This window comes from Rhinatrema bivittatum, chromosome 1 (assembly GCF_901001135.1).
Source record: "Rhinatrema bivittatum chromosome 1, aRhiBiv1.1, whole genome shotgun sequence".
Taxonomy (NCBI): Eukaryota; Metazoa; Chordata; class Amphibia; order Gymnophiona; family Rhinatrematidae; genus Rhinatrema; species Rhinatrema bivittatum.
Genome location: NC_042615.1, coordinates 686,691,390 through 686,717,845, shown reverse-complemented (window position 1 = coordinate 686,717,845; position 26,456 = coordinate 686,691,390). Strand labels below are relative to the sequence as shown.

At 41.6% G+C, this 26,456-nt stretch overlaps 1 protein-coding gene across 3 annotated transcripts in view; it reads right to left on the bottom strand.

Moving 5' to 3' along the window:
* ARHGEF28 (Rho guanine nucleotide exchange factor 28) overlaps positions 1-26,456 on the bottom strand; it is a 585,749-nt gene that overhangs the window by 526,553 nt on the left and 32,740 nt on the right. The gene's annotated exons all lie outside the window — the stretch shown is intronic.

The following is a 26,456-nucleotide window of genomic DNA, read 5'->3' as shown; positions in this document are numbered from 1 at the left end:
TTACCACACAGCAAAAGGGTGAGAAATAAGTGGAATTCAAATTTCTAGATATTCAATATATTTCCTCATAAAACATAAGATTAAGTGTAAAGTGGTATCACACAACGTGCTAAGCAAGTGGAACGTTCTCAGATTGCAGTCATAAAAATACTGCTCCACTCAAACAACACCAGAAACATACGGTAATCACATATCACTTGACCGTGCAATCTATAAAACTGGCAAAACACACATTTTTTAAAGTTTTACAAAGCAATCTATAGTGTTGTTAAAGGAAAACCAAAAATGTATCTGAGTACTAGAGAACAGAGAAAGTCCCGGAGTCTATGAGTTAAAAAAAAATCTCAAAATCCAAATCCTTGGTAACAATTTCACGGTCCGCGATGTCTAAAGGCAAGTTCCACAGTCCAAAAACACTCACTGATACCATGAAACGTAAGTGGCAGTGGGAGCACATATTGCTAAACCTACCTCTGTAAAGAAACTTGTAACGTCCAATAATAAGAGACGCTTTAGGAGCAGACTGTGCTCATTTTGCATGCTTTTAGTGGTGGAACACTACGTACGTGCACAGTACACTTCGTGGTATGTGACGTACTGTACAGCAATAGCCACATTTCCTAAGTAATTAAGACATTCCCTGGGGGTGGCTATTAGAGCACAAACAATATATCGAGTGTCACCTTGCTCTAAACAGATGCAATACATTATGTTACCTGCAAGCATGTCAGAAACTGAAAATAAGCCATTAACTTTGCTACACGAAAAGCACATAGCAAAGAATATCTCCAATAAAGCAGAGATGGATTTCCTACAATGCCACAAATTTAAAAATTTAATGATTTTTCTTACTTTGAGAAAATTATAAATGCGAGGCATTATTGCGTGTGTTAAAGCAGCTCTTATCTGAAGGGAAGTCTTAGTTTACGGAAAATCACATCACTTCCATGAAAAGCAGCTACAAAAAAAGGAAGCGTCTAATCAAGTCATTCACAATACCATTATCCAATCAGCTTTGATTCAATCATTCAACTTCATATAGTGCCTTTTGTCCAAAAAAAAAAAAGGGTTCAAAACTGCTGACATTAAAATGCTTTGGGAAGATGAAATGCAGCCTCCCTCAGCTAAGAGACAATGAAGCTGACTGTGCACTATCAGGCTTGGAACTACCAATAAACTTACTGACAACTGGTTAAAAAAAAAAAAAAAAAGGAGCAAAAAAATGACATCTGTAAAAATCATCTCATATCCATAAAAACATCAACTTGCTGTTCCTTCAGTGCTGCACTTTTCTACGCTGTTCACAGGGTAAAAAAAAAAAAATAGTTTTCCCATTATGTTTTAAAAGAAGTTGTTTACAGAGTGTACCAAATACTGGGATTTCAGGCCTGAACTAAACTATAACTTCCTAAGTGGAGGGCAGAGAAGAGCAATGATTGCTGTGTAAAATGAGGCAAACAGGCGGTTGTGTACCCCAGATTCATAGCTTGGTGGCTTTACCACTATAACGATTTCCTCTCTCCACTGCATATGTAGAAAGCCAGAGGATAAAAACAAAAATTTTACAATATTAAGTTAGCTAATTACCAAGACATACAGACAAACCTTACTGATTCAACAGTAGAAATTAATCAGATAGTAATCCTGTTCTGGTCTCTCACACCTCATATCCTAATGGAGGGATTCATCAGCTGAAAGTCAGTTAACGGTCAACGGCTACATTTACTTTTGCTAAATTAAATGAAGTAATATTAGCAACGACAACATTCAGACTGGCCTCTGATGCAGACAATGCTCAGGAAGGGTGTCATTTCCTCCTGCCATAGCTCGTAATCGTGCTCTACGGTGTGCACATTCCAAACTATTCTCAGGAATGAAATTTCAAATTTGGAGCTGGATGTTCTGAAGGTCGTTGTCTATACAGGAATGTTTTTCAGGATTCAGTGTTGCGGCCTAGTAGTACTGGGTCACAGTGTGCCAGTGAATAGGTTGTGAGCGTCTCTTATCCACCCCCAGTACCACCACAGAGTCCTACTGCTGGGGAAAGGAAGCAGCGCAACAGCCCAGCTACCTGGTACAGCCCCCCCCCTCCCCCGACTTCCTCCTCTGCAGCCAACTCGCGACTTTGTAAGGATCTCGATAAGCCTGAGCCGTGCAGTATCCAGAGTCCTGCACGGTCATCATGATGGTGTTCGCTGAGAACCATGCAGGATTAGAAGCATTGCAAGGCTCAAAGTCACCAAGAGCCCTGTGGAATGATGCATGTCAGCTTCACAGTGTGGGAAGAGAGAGAAGCACCAGGAAAGATTTTAATGGAAAAAGAAAATAAATAAATTGAGGGTGGGGAGAGGAGAATGAGCTCGGACAAGAGAGAAAAATTGAAAGAAAGGAAGGAAGAAATACACTCAATAGCATGTTATATATAACATATATAACATATATGTTATATATAACATATATGTTATATATAACATATATAACATATATAACATATATGTTATATATAACATATATAACATATATGTTATATATAACATATATAACATATATAACATATATAACATATATGTTATATGTTTGAACAAGCATTCACTCTATGAATCATATCTAACCTATAATTCAGCTATCCAATATTATCACTTACCTTCACCAGGTTCTTATCCTAGCCAGTTTTATTTATCATACTGCTAATCCATACACCCCTTCTGTTATTCAATCCTGGCTATTGACGTTAATGAGACTTTGGTCCTTCCTTGGACAGTTAATTTACTCCTGCATAATACTTGATTATTAATATTTTATGGTTATTATAGTTAATGATGTTAACATATTACCCATGAACCCAATGTTTCTGTAAAGCCTGTTGCGGTTAAATGTTTACTGTTGAAACTGTTATATGTAAAGCCTGTTGCTAATTTATTGTTTCACTGTAAACCGAGGTGATGTATAACTATACGTACCGCGGATAAAATAATCTATCTATAAATAAATAAATAAATAAATAAATAAATAGTGTGGGTAATGCTTTCATTTTGTGATCCATAGTGTAAGGAAATTAACAGGCAGGATCACCTGTCACATTTAAAGAAGCTGAAATTCAATACATTTTAAAAAATAAATAAAATGCCATGAGGGCGATATTATTTAGTGCTACTTAGCTAGATAAATAGAGACATCCAGCTAAGTGGCAGCCACTGAATATTCGACTATGCACAGCAGCCGCCACTTAGCCAGAGAATTATTTATCCAGCTAAGAATATAACTGGATATCTTGGGGACGGGCAGTGGGCAGATCGATGTGGGGTAACTTACCGGGTTATCTTAACTAGATAAGTGCCTATATTCAGCCTTACCCAATTAAGATAAGAACAAAAGAAATTGCCATGCTGGGTCAGACCAAGGGTCCATCAACCCCAGTATCCTGTTTCCAACAGAGGCCAAACCAGGCCACAAGAACCTGGCAAGTACCCAAACATCAAGATCATCCCATGCTACTGATGTGATTAAAAGCAGTGGCTATTCCCTAAGTCAACTTGATTAATAGCAGTTAATGGACTTCTCCTCCAAGAACTTATCTAAACCTTTTTTGAACCCAGCTACACTAACTGCACTAACCACATCCTCTGGCATCAAATTCCAGAGGTTAATTGTGCGTTGAGTGAAAAATAATTTTCTCCGATTAGTCAAATGTGCTACTTGCTAACTTCATGGAATGCCTCCATAGCTGGTATCAACATCTGGAATAAAATGCCCATGGACTTGCGTCTCGAATCCTGCCATAAAACATTCAAAAAAAACCTCAAAACTTGGTTGTTCGAACAAGCTTTCACACTATGATCATCGATTAATCTGAAATGCCGTTTTCTTGTTTACGTTTCATGAGTTTCCTGTTACTATTCTCTCCCTTATGTTTGATTCAATCTGCTAATTTATCTGTTCTCCATTTACGCCTGCTATCCCTATTTGCAATATTTGTGACTTGACATTAACTATTGGAATAGGCCTGTAGCAGGTTAATCGCATATATTGCTCTTCTGCTTCGTTATTGAATTAGAATATGCATTTGTTCTTAATAGTTAAAGTAGTTATATTAGGCACTCCTGAATTCCGTTATTTATGTAAAGCCTGTTGCTGTCAATTGTTTACTTCCTGTAAAGCCTGTTGTATGTAAAGCCTGTTGCTAATTTATTGTTTACTGTAAACCGAGGTGATGTATATCTTTACGTGCCGCGGTATATAAAAATCACTAAATAAATAAATAAATAGATAAGTTAGACCTGCTCCAAAGTTATCCAGATATAATTTATTCAGCTAACTAGAACTTATCCAATTACATTCAGCAGCATAACCGTGCTGCTAAATATCCCTTCTAAGTTAACTGGATAAGTCACATCCAGATAACTTAGATAACCAAATATCTGAATATTGGGCCCCATATATTTTAGTTTATTTTACATCTAGTTTTAGTTAGACTTGAAATGGTTATTACTAGCGGATATTGACCTTTATTTTATGACCACAAGTCAGAAGATATTCTTGCTTGGATCACAGGGACATGTGTTTTTCTTGCACTAGGTCCCGAGAAAAATAACATTTTAAAAACACTGGTCCATAGCTTTACACCTGTAAAGAAGCCATTTAGACCTCAGTTAAGCAGCCTCTTACTGCAGTCAGAAACCAGTTGGAGAGAAGCAGAAAATAAAGGAAATTGACTTTTCCATCTAGAATGTTGCTATGCTTTCCTACATTTCTTTCTTCTTTATTTTATTTAAAAATGTTGTCTATGCCGCCTTATTAATCAAAGTGGTTCACAATATAACATTCATAAAATAATGACAGAATAATAAACAATGAACAAATGAGAAAATAAAATACATTATCAATATAAGGCAACATAACACATGACATGATACTTCACAGGGCCATGCAATATACATGAAACCGCATACTACATAAAACAAAAATTATACAGAGCCTTCAGGCTACAACACTATGTTTAAAAAAAGGATTGGATAAGTTCTTGGAGGAGAAGTCCATTACCTGCTATTAATTAAGTTGACTTAGAAAATAGCCACTGTTATTACTAGCAACGGTAACATGGAATAGACTTAGTTTTTGGGTACTTGCCAGGTTCTTATGGCCTGGATTGGCCACTGTTGGAAACAGGATGCTGGGCTTTGTGGACCCTTGGTCTGACCCAGTATGGCATGTTCTTATGTTCTTAACACGCAATTAGATTCCTGTTGGCAATTCACTAAATGCCTGCTCAAGTAACCAGATTTTGAGCCCTTTTTTAAACAATATTTTTGTCTGCTGCAAGCCTCAATGTTTCTGTTGAATAGTAGGGCCAGGTGATGGACCTTTATTTGCCAATCGAAGGTTTCTAGATGTTACGTACAGGTGTAATCTGGTACCTAGCCACGACTCTTCACTGTTGTAGTTTGTGCAATGGAGAAAAGTGAGTACTTTATATAATATCCTATATTGTATCGGTAGCCAATGTCATTTAAGTAGCACTGGTGTTATATGGTCATGTTTGCATATGCCTGTCGGGATTCTTGCTGCTGAGTTCTGCAATAATTGAAGGGGTCTGATGGCATTGTTTGGAACTCTTAAGAAATAAAGAGTTACAAAAATCTAGGCCAGCAAAAATCAAAAGTTTGAAGTACTAGCCTAAAGTCATCTGGTTGTAGAAAAGGTTTTAGTATTCTTAGCATTCTCAGTTTATAATAGCCGGACTGGACTCATTTTTGTGCCTGAGGTTTCATTGAAAGTCTGGTGTCTAAAGAGACACCCAAAGCACGTACCACTGCCCGAATAAGTAACTTTTGATTCTCAAAGTGAAAGGCAGGTAGTACTTCCATCTTTGTTTGCTTTGAAATAAGGATTATTTCAGGTTTGTTTGTTTTTTTATATTTAGGGCTAATCGGTTATGATGTAACCATCTCATGAGAGCTGCCATGTATATCACTATTTCCTGTATGGCTATGGAAGACAAAATCAGAAAGGGAAACTGTATGTCATCTGAATAAATCCAGAAATTTATACCTAAAACCTCAAGTTTATAGTCGGGCTAGGTATGTGTTAAATAACGTTGCGGAAAGACTAAATCCCTGAGGAACCCCGGTTTTAATATCTACCCAAGTGGAGCAGTTAAACACCATTCTAACAGCAAATTTTCTTTTTTTTTTTTAGGAATGATCAAAACCAGCAGACATCAGTACTTTCGAGGCCAAACTCGGACAGATGGGTCAACAGGAAATTATGATTTCTCTCCAGAGCACTGCAGTATTTGTGAAAATCATAGATGTTGGAACAGGGTGGACCCTGGCCCATCCAGCGTTTTGAGTTCCCACTGTTGTGAGAGACCTCATCTGCTGCCGTGCATGCCCCAGCCCTGGAGAGGAGCAGCAGGTTAACCAACTCTCCATTTGTACCGGTCATGATGAATGAGATCAGCCTACAGTAAACGCTGCCTGCTCGCTGGCAGCTCAGACCGAGAAGTGCAGGAACAGCAGCACAGGTAGCAGATAGGGTAGCCGGGGAGCAAACAGAAGGCAAATAGAAGCAGCTTTAAGTTGAGAGGGAAAAAAGAAAGTGAAAAGGCAGGAGGGGAGGACAAAACCGATGGAGCTGGGGAGGAGGAGGGAAGAGAGAAATTGGTAGGACTGGGGGAGGGGCAGAAGAGGGAAACTGGTAGGGGAATAATGAGGCTAAGAAGAGAGGGGAGGAGAGAGACCTATGGGGAACTGAGGGGGCTGGGAGGAAGAGAGGAGAGAAATCGGTGGGCTGGGGGAAGGAAGAGAGGAGAGGAAAGAAACTGGTGGGGGGACTGATGGGGCAGGGAGAGGGGGAAGAGACACACTAATGGGGAAAAGATGGAGCTGGGAGAGGGGGGGGAAGAGAGAACCTGATGGGCTGGAGGGGTATACGGTAGTCAAGAAGGAAGAGATTACTGGATCAAGGCTTTTAGGCCACCATATGCTGCTGCCCCCTCTCGCCCAAAATCAACAAAGTGACCAAGGTGTATGTATGTGGGAGGTGGGTACTACTATGTTAGAGCCTTAAATATCCAGACACCAGAAACAGAAAAGAAGCATTTGATTTACGTTTACTGATCGGAATGTGTTAGCTTTGGGAATGGGAATCTCTATCTTTATTTATTGTTCAGACCAGGAAGAAACATTTTCGTTGCTATTTCTCCAGTGTTGCACTGCATACAGAGCCTGGCTTCGAAGGGATTACGGTTTCTGTCAGTGCGTTTCTATTACTATTATTTTGTATTCGTTAGTGGTCTGTATGCGTTCTGTGTCCCCTGAGGTGCGGGATTCTGTTAGCATGAAACTTCTGTGTGGGATCCATAGCAGTCCAACTAGTTTTGTTTTCCCAACAGGAGGTACACCTGGGTTCTAGGGCCCAGTGTAATATTTGCAGTGCGGCCTTTTCATAGGTCGGGTTCTTAACTTTTCTAGTCCTGTAAGTTCATGCTGCTGTAGTATGGCAGCTTTGCTATATTTGTGCTGAATGTTTTTTGGAGGGTTTTTTTTGTAGAATTTTGTAGTATTTCACAAAGTGCCAAATAGTGGAGGACGTTTGTGTTTCTGTTACTTAGATGAAACCAGAATTGTCTTGTATGGTAAGCTGTAGGGGAAAATATCCTGTTCTGCCACCATTGTTAGAGAAGTGTGTGTGGGGGGGGGGGGGGGGGAGTTTCTGTGGATACAGAGTATATATTTACAGAACTGGGGTCCAGGATTTATAGTGGGGGGGGGGGGTTCTGCTGATACAGAGTATCTATTTACAGAACTGGGGTCCAGGATTTATAGTGGGGGGGGTTCCTGCGGATACAGATTATATATTTACAGAACTGGGGTACAGGATTTATAGTTGGGGGGGTTCCTGCGGATACAGAGTATACATTTACAGAACTGGGGTACAGGATTTATAGCGGGGGGGGGTCCTGCAGATACAGAGTATCTATTTACAGAACTGGGGTACAGGATTTATAGTGGGGGGGGTTCCTGCGGATACAGAGTATATATTTACAGAACTGGGGTCCAGGATTTATAGTGGGTATGTCTTGCACATACACTGACAAGCAAGAACCTCATTCTTAAGCCAGAGTACTTTATGTCGGGTATGATCTCAAGCTCTCAAAGTTACTGGAAGCGCTCTTCTTAATACTTGCATTGTGCCAAGCAGCTTGTATCATGTAATATATGCAGGCAACCTACTGAGATGAGCGTGGAAGTCTTTTAATCGGATGAGTGGTGCCCAAACAATTAGGGCTGTTACTGCAGTTTTAGGCCACATTTGCTCTGTCTCCGATTACATTTCTCTCTCTCTCTCCATACACTTAGTACTGACTTTTCCATTAGTAATGCTGTTTTGTTAGTTTCTCCTTTGCCACTATGGCTGGTTTTCTAGCATCAATAAGCATTTTATTGGCTGGTCTAGGATTGAATAATTATACTCTACGATTTATGCAAAGTATGTAGGTAAGCAAGAATGATATTGACTGTAAACAAAGATTAAAAAAAAAACAGGCAGTGGGAGTGGAGGTGGAGGGTGAGGTCAGAGCTAGGGGCGAAGTTTGGGCAGAGCTTCACTGCTCCCTCCCCATCCCCAATCCAAAAGGCGTGCCCCTGCTTTGTTCTAGTGTTTGTTGATATTTCTGCTTTTTTTCTATTTACAATCCTACAGAGCCGACCTGGTACTGAAAACCAAAAAGGTAAGTTTGTGTTTCTCATTTGTCATCCTCTGCTTCTTAAGTTATGCACGGTCTGATCTAGAACTGGCAGCTCTGCTCAGCCTGACATCTGTGAGCACAAAAGAGCTGGTAGACAGGAGACGATATAATAATTAAAGAGAGGAGAATAATTTCCCACCCTACAAGCCTTTTGTCTTTGGCTCTACTTACCCCACAGAAAATTAGCAGACAATGCCTTCTCAAAAAAGCAATCATTCCAAAAAGTAAACTTGAGTTTGGTACCATGATATTAATAAAGCACCAGCCATGCATCGGTTGCCAGCTCACCTTATAAAATTGTTTCTAAAGCTACATGACTGGAGATTTTAAAATGCTGAACGTTTATTTTTTGGCCGGTTTCACAATATTAGCATATTTATCCATAACAAAATGTTGAATGTCTAATATTTCTACAAGCATACAGACCGATACAGAAAAACGCGCAGGAGAGCTGGCGAGCGCCCGCTCTCCTGGCGCGCACACAGGCCACTCTCCTGGGCATGCGATTCAGGAGGGTAGCCTATGCAAATTAGGGCTCGCAGTAAAAGGAGGCGCTAGGGACACTAGCGCGTCCCTAGCGCCTCCTTTTTGACAGGTGCAGCGGCTGTCAGCGGGTTTGACAGCAGACGCTCAATTTTGCCGGCGGTTCTCAAACCCGCTGACAGCCTCGGGTTCGGAAAACGGATGCCAGCAAAATTGAGCGGTCGTCTTCCGACCCACGGGCCGATTTTTTATTTTTTTTAATTTTAATTTTTTTTTTACTTTTGGGGCCTCCGACTTAATATCGCCTTGATATTAAGTCGGAGGCCCCGGTGCCGGCCTAAATTAACGACTACCTTTGGGTAGGCGCTAATTTCTGAAAGTAAAATGTGCGGCTTGGCTGCACATTTTACTTTCTGTATCGCACGGGAATAACTAATAAGGCCATCAACATGCATTTGCATGCTGCGGGCGCTATTATTTTTTTTTGGGGGGGGGGTTGGACGCGCATTTTGGACGTGTTATTACCCTTTCCTGTATAAGGGGTAAAGCTAGCGCGTCAAAACGTGCGTCTAAACCTGGGCTAACAGTGCGCTCCACCGGAACGCACTGTCCTGTATCGGCCTGATAGTAAGTTCAAGCGAATAAATAGCACAAACTCTCTCAATATTTTTGTGTCATGGAATGCCTGATGTGTACTTCAGATCTGTGGGAATATTGATTTACAGGCAGCTCCCTATATCTTGATTCTTTGCTAAAATATTTTCCATTGACAAAAGCTACAAAGTGCCCTTGCTACTCTGATCTCTTCCCATGGCTTTCATTACCATCTTTATGCTGATTCTCAAATCTACACCAGAAATGTCATCATGAATCCAGTCCCAAATCTCAGCCTGCTAGTCTGATGTTGCTGACAGAATGTTCCATCACCACCTTAAATTCAACATAGCTATGACAGAACTCCTTATCTTCCCCCCCACCCCCCCCCCCCCCCCCCCCTTCTCTATTTCAGTGGATAAAATTGTCATCCTCCCAGTCCTCTCAGCCCATAACTTTGAGGTAATTTTCAATTCATCTCTCCCCTTCTCTACATATCCAAACCACTACTAAAATGTGTTGTTTCTCTATAATCACCAAAATCTGTCCGATCCATTATGACCACATTCCCAGAACCCATATCCATTCTCTCATTAGCTCCTGCTTAGATTACTGCAACTTGCTCCTCACAGGTCTCCCAGTGAACCATCTCTCTCTACTACAAAACTATCCAAAATTCAGCCTTACAACATCTTTTGCCAGTCACTACACCCATGTAATGCCTCCTTTCAAGTCACTAACTGGCTCTCTGTTTCCACATACAGTTCAAGCTCCTCTTACTCGCCTACAAGAACCTTCACTCTGCAGCTCCTCGCTACCTCTCCTCTCATATCTCTCCCAACACACCTCCATCAGACAAGTCAATCCTATGTGTCCTTCTCCTTCACCGCCAACTCCCAACTCCGCACTTTCCATCTTGCTGCTCAATTTGCTTGGAATAGACTTCCCAAGTTGCTATGTGATGCTCCCTCTCTGGCCTCATTCAAATCCAATCTCAAAACCCACCTTTTTGAGACTGCTTTTAAATCTTAACACCGGATTACCCCGCTTACAGCCTTATTGATTTTAACCATTTTCTTGTGTTGCCAAGACCCCCATTTTGGTGCTTTATTCTAGATTAGAGGGTTCTACAGGTCCAGGTTCATTCTGGACAGGGAGGAAGATTTCTTTTCTGGGGCCCCTAGTGCTACCTATCACTATTCTCCATGACCATTTCATATTCTAGTTCAGATAGGTCCAGGAAGTGCCAGACAGTGAAAAGTAACAGCAGGGAAGCCAAAATTACCAACACAGGAAGAAACCAGGCATCACAAAAAAGTCCATCCATTCTCCAGTAAATCCACACTTGGGTAAAACTCAATGAAAACACTGGAGTCTGCAGTTGGTGTTTAAATAAAAGATAGTCTTTACTGTAACTTAAAGAAGAGATCCAGGTCAAGATGACAAAAATAATTTTCAACATACATCCAATGATCAATAAAAAAAACAAATGGTTTCTCTGTTCACTTCCCTTCTTGCTCTTGAAACCTTCATCATGATTGAAAATAACCTCACCAATAAGATTGGGATTACTAGAGCATAGTTCTAGTTCTGGCACGAACTAGCCTGGAAAAATATCCCCAAACAACATATCCAAAAGAGGATTCCAACAAGTTAAAATCTTCAACTGTAAGTCAACAGTCAAAAATACAAATCTCTTGAAGCACTGGCTCAAAAGTCTATATCCTATTCTTCACCCAATCTGTTAACTGGTTGAATGGGCAAACCAATCTCCTTCCCAGTCCTTTGGGATACCAGGTGTATGTCCTTCCCTCATACACAGTCAGTCAAAATCCAAAAAATAAAGTCTTCTCAAAAATCTCTTCCTCAAAACCTCCTTGCCAAATGCTTGCATTGCCTTCTGAGATCCCAGGGAAATCTCTTGCTCTCCAACGTTCTCTTCTCTTGAACCCCTGGGAAAATTTTCAGTTCCTCACTCTTCCTCTGTCTCCTATCCTGTTGCCATCTCTAGCCTCCTTCCTTCTTTTTAGCTTCTGACCCACTCTTGCTGTGAGATCCTGGTGGGATCTTGAGCTGTGACTCCTATCTCTTCCTCTGTCGCTTTCCCACTGAAGCACTGGGCATATTCCATAGGTCTTTATACCTCAACAAGCCTATCCCCCAAAAAGATGGGGATTATAGCAATGGGAGAAATCAAAATTATCAAAATCCTTCCCACTTCCTCTAAATAAAAAAAAAAAAAATCACAAATAGAAAATGTTAGTGACTGGCATAGCCCATCTCAAATATGAGGTCAGCTTTCTGGGATTTTTTTCGTTTTACAACCCTCTGTTCCACGGATTGCATATGTATGAGATTTACTGCATCTTACTTTATTACAGCAGATTACAGAAATATAACCATCATAGCCGCTTGTTATTGCAGATATTTCGGCACTATACAAACATACTGCAAGATTCCATTCTTTTAATCATAAATTTAACTTTAAGCAAACAAGGTTTCTCAAATCAACAAAGAAAAATTAATAACCAATTAGTATCAATAGCATTACTGAAGAATTATTTTATGTTTGGAGAAGACTTCTTTCAACAAATTAGGACAGCATTGGGTCTTCTAAGTAGCTTGTTTATATCTGGATGCCTTTGAACAACATAACATATCTATCATCTTTTTGGTGAAATAATGTATTTTAGAAAAGATTCATAGATGACATGGGTACTTATAGAATTACTGGAGGCTTTTGCAACATGGATGTTAATCTGCAGTTTACTGTACAACATCATGAAAACTTCATTTCTTTTCTGGACATTATGTTTTATAAGACATCTGAAGGCTTTCTTTTATCTATCTATAGAAAGTCAACTGATAAAAATTATTTGTTACACTATATGAGATTTCATCCATGATCACTTAGGAAGAACATCCTTGTTGGGCAATTCATGCATTTGTGTAGATTCGACTGGAGGAGAATGTAAACAAGCACATGATATGGCACAAATGTTTCTTGATCATGGATATACTCCAGTTTCCATTAAGTCTGTGCGATTCCATATTCAGATCAATCAGCAGCTATTAAACAATTTATTCTTAAACATTGGCAGGTGCTGGAAGCACAATGGATTTTCTCAGATATATATTTTTTGCACTGAAAAGAGGCAAGAGTATAAAGGATCATTTCATCTATGCTAATAACATTAACTAGCTACGGGCAGAATAAAGGCCAATATGCATGCAGTAAATGTTCCATGCATTCTCATATATGGAGAATTTCTGAGTTTGTGTACTGATCACTGAAAGCACCATATAAACTGCCTGGACCTTTTCATTGCAACGTCCATCAAGTAGTTTATGCAGTGAAAGATAAATCAGATGCCAAATATTAGAGTATAATAATTGTATATGAACTCTAAAATTTCAGCTTCCTTTAGTGCAACATGGGATATCAAATAAACAAAGTGGATGATTTCAATTTTTATTATTTGTCAAGTTATATTAAAACAAACATCCCTTGAATATTATCGCAGTGGGAACAATGGATCATTTTCACTTGTCAAACTTTAAATCAGGAAACTGAAGTTCCTTTCTATAAAAGTGTTCAATATAATGGGGCAGATTTTCAAAGGGGTACGTGCGTAACCCCCGAAAAGCTGCCCCTTCCACCCCCTGCGCGTGCCGAGCCTATGTTGCATAGGCTCGGCGGCGCACACAAGCCCTGGGACGCGCATAAGTCCCGGGGCTTTCCTGGGGCGGGGGTTATGTCGGCGGGCATGTCACGGCCGGTGCGTCATCGGGGTCGTTCCGGGGGGGGCGTGGCCACGGCATCATCGGGGGCATTCCGGGGGCGTGGCTGCGGCCTCCAGACCAGCCCCCGGACTGGAACATGGAGCGCCGGGGAGGGGGGGGGAAGGAAAGGGAAGGTGGGGGGCACTGGAAAGAACGGCACGTGCAGCCTTGCGCGCGCCGACCCCGGATTTTAAAAGATACGCGCAGCTATGCGCGTATCTATTAAAATCCGGCATACTCTTGTTTGCGCCGGGTGCGCGAACAAAAGTACACACGCGCGTACTTTTTTAAAATCTGCCCCAATGAGTGTTGCAGACATATCTTATGATGTGGTCTTCATGAGGTATTTAATTAAGGTGGAATAACCTAATATGCACAAATATCATTGAAAGGATCGCAGCTTCTTCTGAAAACTGGTATGAGAACTGGTTAAAAAAAATAGAAAACAGAGAGTAGGGCTAAATGGTAAATTTTCCCAATAGGAGAAAGGTGAATAGTGGAATGCCCCAGCAATCTTTTCTGGGACCACTGCTTTTAAATATATTTATAAACAACCTGAAAAAGGGAACAATGAGTGAGCTGATCAAATTTGCCAATGACACCAAATTATTCAAAGTTGTTAAATCACATGAGAATTGTGAAGAATTGCAAGAAAACCTTTAGAACTAGAAGACTAGGCATGCAAATGACAAATGAAATTTAATGTGGACAAGTGCAAATTGATGCCCTTAGGGAAGAGTAACCCAAATTATAGTTACACAATGCAAGGATCCACTTTACGAGTCACCATTCAAGAAAAGGATCTAGGTGTCATCGTTGATAATAAGCTGAATCTTCTGTTCAGTGTGCAGTGGCAGTCAAGAAAGCAAATAGAATGTTAGGGATTATTAGGAAAGGAATGGAGAATAAAACAGAGAATATCATAATGCCTCTATATCGCAGTGTGCAGTTCTGGTCACCACATCTCAAAAAAGCTATAGCAGAATTAAAAAGATACAGAGAAGGGCTACCAAAATGACAAAAAGGAATGGAATGACTCTCCTATGATGAAAGGCTAAAGAGTTTAGGACTCTTCAGCTTGGAGAAGAGACAACTGAGGGGAGATACGATAGAGGTCTATAAAATAATGAGGGGAGTGGAACTAGTAAATGTTTATCAGTTGTTTAGTAGAGATGTGCATCGTTTTTTGTGTTCGTGTCGTTCTTCGTTTTTCAGCCGCCATGGAAAATGTCAGTTTTTTCCGGTTCGGGTCTTTTTCCGCGAAAAATCAATTTTTAGTTAGTGCGCGCTAACAAAAACCGTTAGATTTTGTTACTTTTTGTTAGTTTTTGTTAGCGCGCACTAATCGTAAAAACGAATTTTTGCGAAAAAACAGGAAAATCCTGATTTTTTTCAGGCTCCCTGAAATATGCTGAATTGGACAATTTCGTTGCAATTTTCCAATTTGGCAAAAACGAATGCACATCTCTATTGTTTAGTCTTTCAAAAAGTAGAAAGACCAGAGAGACTCACAATGAAGCTACTAGGTGATACACTTAAAACTAATAAAAGAAAATATTTTTTTACTCAATGCATAATTAAGCTATGGAATTCATTGCCAGAGGTTGTGATGGAAGATATTAGTGCAACTGCTTTTTAAAAAGGTTTGGGCAAGTTCCTGGAGGAAAAGTCCATAAACCATTATTAAGGTGGAGTTGCAGAAATCCACTGCTTATTCCTGAGATAAGCAGCTTGGAATCTATCTACTCCTGGCTTGGCCAATGTTGGAAACAGGATACTGGGTTTGCTGGACCTTTGGTCTAATCCAATATGGCAAATCTTCTGTTCTTATGAGTCAAACAATATATGACTTATGTAAAAGTGGTCAAGCGAGTAAGAAGTTAATGGACCTAAAGAGACAGAAGATTAGTTAAAGTTTTTTAATGTAACAGATATGGTTCCATTCCTTAGATGACAGCCAAGGAGCCCACAATGATTAGTGCACAGAGGATAATAGGGATGCCGTCTACTTTTATCTTACTGAAAAGACAGTGAAGTTCAATGTGCCGCTGAGGAAGCCACGGTGGTGGTGAAACAAGGGCCCCTTGTTGGGAATATTAATGAAATATATAGCAAGGAACTTTGTTACCAAATTATTAAAAGATTGATCAACTCTATTGAAATTATTTTGTAGAGACATACATGAGATTTACATTTTTTTTTTTTTTTACTGTGGGTTTGGAAACATTGTAAGCAGTAAGAGTTTATAAAGGTTACTTTTTATCATCATTTGTTACCTTTCTGCAGTTTGCAGAGCATATATGAACATACTGGTTTTCACTCACTTTTTCAAATGAATTATTTTCATAAAAATGTGTTATAAATCTAGTAAAAAAAAATTTAGTGTAGTAAAACAAAAGATTTTTGTGATAAATCATTGTCTGAAGTGTGGTACACTACATTACTTTAGGATTATCTATTACTTGGTGGTTATTTGTATTCATCTTCCTCATTTGTTACCAAGAGGTTACCCATCATGAAACCAAGAACTCATAATCACTACATGAATAAAATAATGGAGCCAATGTTCTAATTCATGATAAATAATCACATTCCTTGTCTATTCTTTTTAATGTGTTCAAAACTAACAAATTGAACAGGTTTTCTAATCCTTGCTTGAAAGGAATGCAGAGTCCTAATAGTCAGGGCAAAACGTTTTGTGGAAGGGTGGGGGCCTGTCAGATATGCTAATTCACCAATTTCCAACTGGGGTGCTCAGGTAGGGTAGCAAAATTTTGCCCCAGTAAGTCAGGCACCGCCCGGCAGAGAGGAGAGCAAAAGAAAGCCAGAGCTGCCACCACCCACAGAATTCTGTCTGTCCTCCCCCCACTCCCTGTGCATTGCCCTCCAGCCAGCAGGAGTCACCGATGAGCAGTGCCTTCTTACCTGCTGCCTCCTCCCAGGCTGGAAACACCCCCCCACCTACCAGAGCTGCAGTCTCACGAGAGCCACTAGCCCCAAGCACAGGTATCCAAATTAGACTCCAAGTAAAATGAGCTTTGTATACTTGAACGGCTGATTTCCCTACACGAACCATGCAGTGTTAAGAAGAAAACTATAATTTCATGGTTAAATTGGGCTGAGTAGCCGGGACTGTGTATAAAGAAAATGGTGATGTATTTCTCCTTTAATAAAACTGTGTGACTGGTCGGTGCTGTCATGCAAGTTTGCTAGAGTTTTGATTTCAGTAGGTTATGAATTCCCCAGGCTTTGGTGTGCCTCCTGTTTGGCTTTCCCGCAGGTGCTGTCCTTGGTTAATACAAACACGGTCTTGTTGACTGGAGCCCTCAGGCCAGTGACACAGACAGGGAGGGGTAGGTAGTTTCCTAGTTGTATGTAGTGAGAGTCCTCAACGGCTGCATAAGCAAGGTCATCACTGACAGTGGAGTTTTGGGATTTTTTGGTAATTCAACTCACTACATAAAGTTTAAAAGTCCTACAATAATATTTCAGGCATTGAAAACGGTAGAAAGGGTTTATTTTGTTTTAGTTTCTTTTATGAAACAATACTGCCCACAGTATTTTGTTGTGGTTGCTTGGTCTGTATCACAATAGCATCCAAGTGCCTTGGCCAGGAACAGCTTTGCAATGGTTTACCTTTTAACTCTGGTTCAAATGCAGAATAACATGGACGACGTTGCTGTGATGTGGTGGTAAAAGTAGTTACTTCCTAAACTTCCAAAATCTACATTTCTAAATCCCAAGGAGTAAAAGTATTGCAAAGCTGAGGAAGTCATAGCCTCACTTGAGCGTACAAAGCTGGCACAGATAATAAGCGGGATCTCAGACATGCCCAGTTCTCCAGCAACACTAAGGGTCCGGAAAAGTATTTGGGGGAGGGGTTTCTCCACAAGGCACTGGCAATAAATTCTGTTTTTACTTCTTGCTGGTCTCACTGTTCACTTGTAATTTGGGATTTTCGTCACACTGCAGATATAGAATCCCCCTTCCTTTGTAACTTGGGAGAGATTTTTTTTTTTTTTTTTTGTGGCGATGTCTAGCAAAATGCTTCATGCAATGCACATCAGCCGTTTGGCAGGTTTTTCCCATTCTTTGGATCTGGTACCTGGCACTGCCGTTCTGCTGTATCATCCAGCACAGGAATAGTCCTTTGAAAGTTAATGGAGGTGTAGCTTATGCACACTTATTTACTGAGAACAAAAATGCAGGTTTTGTTGTATTTTGGGGGCTGCAGTCCAACTTTACTTAGGCAGATACACTGGCCCCTTCTTCCCAGAAGCCCTGAATGAGATGACAAGCTGCAGCCCCTCCCCCCTTCAATCGTCATCCAATTATTCTCTCCTACCCCTCTTTTTTCCAGGAGTTTAACAGCCATGTCAGCCATTAGGACAAACAGCAGGCAGCTCCTGTCCATGAGTGCCAGCATTAGGCAAGATTTCAGGTTTGTCAAGGAATAAGCACATTAGCTCCAGGCTCATTAAATTTAGATCAACACTGTCCACATTTATCTTACACAGTGCAACCTGGGTATTCAGAAATGGATTTATAGAATCTCCCACTGCTTGCCAAGTTATTTATAAATGTGACAAACAGAATCTCCTAGTGTGGTGCAAAAGAAAAATATAATATACATAATTACAACATTTAAAATAAAAATAAAATAAAAACCATACGTAATTATATAGAAACATACAAACTGATAGCAGAAGACAGACCATATGGCCCATCTAGTTACCCCATTCAGGCCAACAAAATATCATAAAATTCATAAGGCAAAGCACAAATTAACACATAGTGAAACTAAAATAAGTCACATGCATGTTGCAGGCACTATTAGTTATTCCCGCGCAATTCACTAAGTAACATGTGCAGCCAAGCCGCACATTTTACTTTCAGAAATTAGCGCCTAGCCAAAGGTAGGCGTTAATTTCTGCCGGTGCCGGGGAAGTGCACAGAAAAGCAGTAAAAACTGCTTTTCTGTGCACCCTCCGACTTAATATCATGGCGATATTAAGTCGGAGGTCCCAAAGTAAAAAATAATTTAAAATATTTTAAAAAAATGTAAAAATCGGCCCATGGCTCGCAGGTTGAAAACCGGACGCTCAATTTTGCCGGCATCCGGTTTCTGAACCCGTGGCTGTCAGCAGGTTTGAGAACAGACGCCAGCAAAATTGAGCGTCAGCTGTCAAATTCACTGACAGCTGCCGCCTCTTTTTACCGCGGGCCCTAATTTGAATATTTTTGTTTTGTGAATCGCGCGCACAGGAGAATGGCCTCTGCGCGCACTCGCCCGCTCTCCCGCGAACTTTACTGTATCGGCCTGTAGGTGGGTGAGATCCTGTGTATGAGTGATTCAGAGGCTGTGTGAATATGTGTGTGTGTTCGAGAGAGGCTGTGTGTATGGGGATGGATGGGTGGGTGGGTGAGTGTATGTGTAACTGCATGAGGTGGGGAGGCAAGAGCCTGTTGGTGGGTGAGAGCCCTAGGTGTGTGTGTGTGTGTGTGTGTGTGTGTGTGTGTGTGTGTGTGTGTGTGTAAGTGGATTTGAGAGCCTGTGAGGGGGGGGGGGGGAATGGGTGGCTGAGTGAGAGCCTGAGTGTGTGTGTGGCTGGATGAGAGCCTTTCTGTGTGACTGCCAGTGTGTGGGTGTGGATGGAGGGAGAAATGGAAGAAGACAGGTGGAGAAAGAAAAAAAAAGAGAGAGACCCTGTAAAAGGAATTGGGAAAAGACCAAGAAAGGAAACGTGGGAAAAAAAAATCAGGACTAACAGATTAGAAAATAAGATCAAAGGTAAAAAAAAATATATTTTGAAGTTTTAGTGATTGTCATATGTTATCTTTGTGGATGACATTACATATTTGTATTTTGTTATTTCTTCCGTATGCCACTGTTCACAGTCTGGTTTCTTGGACCTTCCATTTATTTTTGTCTGCATGTTTCTGTTTCTAATATGTAGCCCCTTATTCTGTATTAGGTAAGGTTCTGTCTATGTTCTGCATGTGTAACTGAGGTGCAGTTTTTCTGTAGGGTTTTGTAGCAGTCTGGCTTGTTCCGTTAACCCCAGTAGGTGGTGTATTAGTGTTCTAGGGTATGGTAGAATATTTGCATTGCTGCCTGTCCTAGATAAGGCTGCTGCTGTTTGAGTCCTGAGGAGTTTGTGTTACTTCTCAAAGAGTTTGCAGTTACTGAGATGAGTGTGTGTGTAGCAGAGGAGAATTGAATGAGTGTGCGTGAGAGTCTGGGGAGTGAATGAGAATGAGAGTGAGTGAGTGAGTGTGTGTGTTTGTGAGAATGAGCATGTATGCATGAGAGTGAATAGGCATGTATGTTAGTGTGTGTTTGTATGTGAGAAAGTTTGTGTGCATGCTACTCCAACATTCCCTCTAAGGATCGGGATGCTGTATGCATAAAATTGATAGGCTTTTTGCATCAAAGAAAAGAGTGCACATAGGGTAATGCTCAGGAGCAAAACGTTTTGCACATAGCAACCCAGTCCTTACAGGGACCATTTTTAGAGAGCTGTCTGTGCGCAGCTCCAATTTTCTAGTAGGCTAATGCACTTGTTGATTTCCAGCCTATCCTATTACACAGGTTCTCCTCTCCAATGTCAGAGCCACAAATGCAAGCCCAGCACCAACAGGAGCGTGTGAAATCCCCACTAGCACACCTGCCAGTGGCAGGTAAACAAGCAACGTCCGTAGGTTTAACGTTTCACCACCTGCCTTCTGTGTTAGGTGTCACTCCCAGGCCTCCTCTTTCTGCCTTTCAAGAAGAGCCTCGCCACAACTGGATCTCTCCAGCAGCAACAGCGAAACGTGTGACAGCTCTCAAGTTTGGCGGCGAAGCTCCAGTCCAAGAGAGCTATCTATCCACCTTCCCACACTTGGAAATCAGCATCACAGTTTGCCAAAACTCTCCCTCTAGGAAAAAAAAACAAAAAACTGAGGTCCCTCCTGGGGCGTTCGAACGAAGACGGCCCCCTTACCTTTCCCCTCAAGCACCTGACACCACAGAGACATCAGCAGGGAGCATAAGGGGTAAGGCAGTATTTGGAAAAATAGAGAGGGGGGGGGGGGGGGGCGTGCCAAATAGGCAGCTTTTGTAGGAAAGAAGTAAAAAAAAAAAAAAAAAAGATAGTTAACTGGTTAACCAATAAAAAGTATAGTCTTACCGGAGACCCCCTGTGGAGGGAGTACAGGCAAGTATTCATTTTTGGTTTTTATTTTTTTTGTATTTTAATGTTTATTTCGATTTGGTAAACAAACCAAAATCTGAAACTGCCCCCTCCCCCCCCCCCCCCCCCCCCCCACTCCAAACCAAAAAAAATTACAAAATGAACATTTTTCCCATGCATATCCTTAAAAAAAAAAAAAAAAAATTACTGGTTAGGTTGCCTAATAGAAAGTACTTGGATAAAATGGGAGATCATTTAGTAAACATTATTCATGAACCGAATCTCGCCTCTTACTTTCTCCCCAAGTCTCATGTCCCCCCTCCCTGCCAGCTTTCATTGTTTCTCCGGAGTGAAAAGCGCCACTGGCTGACTTCAAAACAAGATTTTAAAAGCCTGTTAGAGCGGGGATCCTGGAGGGCCTCAAGCTCTGGACTGGGGCCCTGGCAGTGGGATCAGCGTGTTTATCGTACACCAAAGGAAATTTGGATCTGCTGATATACATTTTTATAAGCAAACAAACAAACAACTCTGCTAAGCCTCAGACAGGAGGAATAAGCGGCTGCTGCTTCTCCTCCCCCTGCCTCTGCCGCCGGGCTCAGAGACCTGCTCTGCTCTGGCACTGCATCCTCCAGTCCCCCTGCTCCGTGTTTGTCACCTCTTCAATTGCATACTTTTTACCAAATATATTCACATCCCTATTTTGCATCTGACACCTGCAGCATTAGGAAGGTCAGTGTTCACTCTTCTGCCATAAGGGATGTGCATTGGTTCGAAATGAAAATCGTTTCCAAAAGGGAATGAAAGAAAAAACAAAAAACAAATGAAACTGGATTGGTTTTCCTTTACTTTCATTTGGAGAGGAAAGGCTGCGCAATTTTAAAGAAAAGATTTTAAAAGTCTGTCCCCGGTCCACAGGAAAGCTGCCAGGGGCCAGGATCTCCCCTGGGCCCTCTAAAAAAAAAAAAAAAAAAACCTACCCCACCTCCCGCAAAAAAAACTTGTCAGGACGGGGAACCTGCCCCGGCCTGGACTTTCTCCTTTCCTGGGGGTTCTGGTAAGTGAAAGAGGCCGAAGGGATGCCCACTCGCCCCCGCCCCTCTAAAATTGGCACGGGCTGGCCCTGAGTGATGAGAAATGGCGCCAATCTCAGGGCCGGCTGGTGCCATTTTGTTATCTATGATTGTACGGCCGTACTGCAAACTGGCACAGACGGGCCCTCGAACCGGCACCATTTCCACGCAATGCCAGGGGAGCCAGAGGCGAGGGGCATTCTTCCGTTCACTAACGAGTCTCCCCCATGGAAGGGGAACGTGGGAGGGAGGGGGGGTGTCAGGGAGTTCCCCAGCTCCAGCAATTCTTTTTTTTTTGTGGGGGGCCAAATAAACATTAAAACAAATTGAAGCCCAACCCCCTCCCCCGAAGAAATAAACAAGCAACTGAAATAAACATTTAGGGGCCTGCACACCCCTAGAATTCTGTAGCTCATGCTCCATTTCTAAAACATATAACAGCCTGGCTACCCCTAGAGGAAAGAAATATTGGTTGCTCTTTGCTGGGGTAGGGGAGGGGGAAGGTCAGTTACTTTTGCTAACTAAAAGCTAAGGTTTTGTTGCAATGCAAAATCTTCCACATGCATCTGTGATATTATAAACAAGGAGAGGCCACAGTGAGGCTCGCTCCCTTGGGCACATTTACAGCTCCACAGGCTGTTTTTATTTTGGCTTTAAAAGTGTATTCTCAACCTTGTACTGCTATCAGTGCATTTATTATGGGTTTGGCTCTGCTTATGTCACATGGCTGTATGTTTAGTTTTATAAATACACTGCCATTCGATAGTTCTAGAAATTAAGATTACAGAACTACTGTTAAAGGAAATCACCAGGTTGCAACGCAAACCACCTATATACAGCTAAAATGTTAATACACCATCCCTGAGAAGCTGATCTAACTTCTCTCTACAAAGATCTGAATATTTTCAAAGTGGCGGTGACTCAGTCCAGGTAGTGGCGTCATTCCCGCAAGCCACCCGCTCTTCAATCACGTCCTCTAGACTTTATGAATCCACAGTGTGGATGCCCCTTTGAATATGCCAGATGTAGACTGGAGAATCCCATCTGCAAAATCTAATAATAGTAGAGAAATAGTGGATGCCCTGCAAGTAGCTTTGTTCAAACAAATGGTAATGGAACCCACAAGAGAAGGAGCTATTCTCGACTTAGTGCTCACTAATGGAGATAATGTCTCTGATGTCCAGGTGGGCACCCACCTCTTGGGCAAGTCACTTTACCCTCCATTGCCTCAGGTACAAACTTAGATTGTAAGCCCTCTGGGATAGGGAAATACCTACAGTACCTGAATGTAAACCAATGTGATACCTCAGATTGAATGTTGATATATAAAAATAAATAAATAAATAACGATAAAAATGTTAACTGCTTTCCCAAGCTTGGACCTGTACTTTTGAGTTGGTTAGAGCTGGACAACTGCAGAGGCAACCCACTCATTCCCATCTCCTGATGAAGAGGGCTGCTAAGCCCTACACTTAGATAATCATCCACAGCCCTCTTTATGGAGCAGCATAGTTGTAGCTCTACAGGAAACTGCGTCCTACTCACTCTACCAAAGGCGTGAGCTGACTATAGATATGCTCAGGCATTTATTGAGTGGAGTGGAGCAGTTTCAGGTCTAGAGAGTGACAGGAGTCTAAAACATGTTCCCATTCATGTCATTAAGCTCCATTAAGGCAGCAGCACTGGTATAAGGAAAATGTACACAATGCAGTTGGACGTTTAAAACAAAACAAAATTATTAGGACCCCTATACTCCTTTCCAATGTGTATTTCATTTCTAAGAAGACAGTTTGAGGATTTCTTGAATGCTCCTCCTGTTCAGCAACCCTCAGGCAAGGTACAGATATGTATATAGTATAAATATTGTGCAAAAAGCTGATGAGCTCACATGAGAAAGAATTTTAAAAGAATCTAGCTAATGTTTTCAAAGAACACTACTACTATATATATATTTTTTTGTTGTTAAGAATGTTACTGTCAGTCACAGCCACCCTCACTTGGAAGACATTTTTTTAACATCATCTTCTTACAATCAATCCCTCTACTACTAACAAATATAGTGTGTGTAATGGACTGCAACCATCCCGCCTGACTTCTGATGTCACTGCAGGAACACAGCTGCACACGAAGCAATGTTATTGCATGCACTAGCATCAGAAGCCAAATTCATGTTATCAGAGAGCCAAGCATATCCCCTCTTCTAGTGGTGGCTGTGAAGGAAACAGTCACACTCAGTACCAGGTCTCAGTCTGGGCAAAGTCCTTCCAAACCATGTCATGTATTCTCTGAAGGGGTGGGGAAGGTGCTCTGTACCTCAAGGGCCCGAGGCATTGCGCAAAAAGGTCTCACTCTGGAGAAGAAACTCAGACTCTGTGATTCCCCTGCCAAACATAAGACAGACCGGACACTCAAGTAGAGTGTTCCAAAATAAAATGCTTAGTCTCACTTGCTCAGTGGTCATCTGATGGCACCAAACATTTTCTTCTGGTTACATCCATAATCACTCCAACAAATCAAATCCAAATGTTACTCAGTGTCTGTGGTCCCTTGATATTTTCCCCATGGGTTTCCTTTCTTTCCGAGAAGAGGATATTAGGCTACCCAGTGTGGAATGGCACGGATCCCCTATCCCTTGCAAATGCCTGTGGTCCATTGCTTGAACCAGATATCTCCAAAACACTCTTCCTTCCTGTTCTCTGGGCTGAAACTAAGGTGTGGAGCCTCCGTTCTCTCCTCCGTCTTCCTTGTCACTTTTCCAAACTCTTCTCAGATGTCACTGGGATCCTTCAGACTGAAGGATCAAACCTATTACAGCACTGGGGAAAAAAAATTCTCTTCCCCCCCCCCTCCCCTCTCAGGCAGGAAAGGTGAACCCAAATCTTCCTCCCAACATAAAAATCCTAACACATCAAAAATACTCAAAAACCAAGACCACAGTCACCGGCCACCGGATGAGGGCCAGTCAACCAATCGCGAACAGGGGGAACGACAAAACTCAGATCCTTCTCCTCCTAAATCCAATACAAAAATCAACTTAGAGGTCACCTGAACACAAGAGCAGCCTCCTGTGCAGGTGCAGTGGCAAAATGTTGTACTTTATACCTACACTGCTGTGTCCTAACACTAAGTCATCACACATGCTAAAAAGAAAGCGAACTCACACACAAAGAAACATAGAAATGATGACAGCAGAAAAGGACCAAATGATCCACCCAGCAAGCTTATGCCAGTCTCTGCTGCACTGTGCAGGTTACCCCCATGCTTATCAGTTTCCCAGGCCTTAAAAGTCAGGGCCCTCGGATGCTTTTTGAATCCGATTTCCCTTAGCCGTTGCCAGGAAAGCAGACAGCAATGTTGGAGTTGCATCAAAAGATTAAGGCTTAGGGGTCGAGCGATTATGCGTGCTGAAAGTTATAACTCGGCGGTTTGCAGAGTTTGTTTGGTTTTTTTTTAACTTTAAAAATAAAAAAAAAGTACAGAAAAGCATTTTTTTTTTCTGCTTTTCTGTACTTCTTTTCAATGCGATCAGCTATTAACGCCTGCTCCAGGCAGGCGTTACTATCTGAGTGATAAATGTGCTTCTGAGACGCACATTTATTTTTTTGCATTCGGAGTGAATGAGTAATAGCGCTCATTCACATGCATTTGCACGTGATGAGCGCTATCCCATTCACTCCGCTTTGGACACACGTTAAATAGGCGGTAATCCCCCTTTTGCATTAGGGGGTAGATTAGCGCCTATCTAACCCGCGTCCGACAGCGGGTTAAACAGTGCGCTCGGCTGAGCGCACCATAATGAATCAGCCCGTTAGTGATTAAGGGTAGTTAGTGCCACATCAACAAGTTACCCCCATGTTTATTTGTTCCCCAAACCGTAAAAGGCGAGGCCCTCGTTGGTTACTGTCTGAATCCAGTTCCCCTTTTCTCACTGCCGTTGAAGCAAAGAGCAACGATGGCATTGCATTAACACTATCAAGGCTTAATTGTTAAGGGTAGCAACTGGCACACCAGCAAGTTACTCCCCAGTTACCTCCATGCTCTCCTTCCTTTATTTCCAACCTCTAGACTTCAGGGATCCACAGTGTTTATCCCATGCCCCTTTGAATTCCTTCACTGTTTTTGTCTTCACCACTTCCTCTGGAAGGGCTTTCCAGGCATCCACCACCCTCTCCGTGAAGAAATATTTCCTGACATTGGTTCTGAGCCGTCCTCCCTGGAGTTTCATTTCACATACGACAAAATAGAAGAACTGATATCTAAGACAGAAGCAGTCTCCAATATCAGAGTCGGCTAAGTAATTAAGTAATTACAGCATCCGATTCCAGTAATAATCTTTAACAAATCTGCAGCATTGCTTTGAAATACACACATTCACTTAGAGGGTTTACATTTGACAGCGTTCTAATGTTTTGTCCACCTAGCAATTGCTGTTTATAATTAGTTATGAATAAGATGGGGGTACCCGCTGAAGAGAGGCATCTGTGAAGTACTAAATTTGCTTCCTGTCACACACATGAGATATTCGGTTCTTGAGAATCAGAATTTTCTATTGCTTCCTCAAAAGGTAAAAGCTGTATAGGTTTCCCCGAGGTCGATGGTATC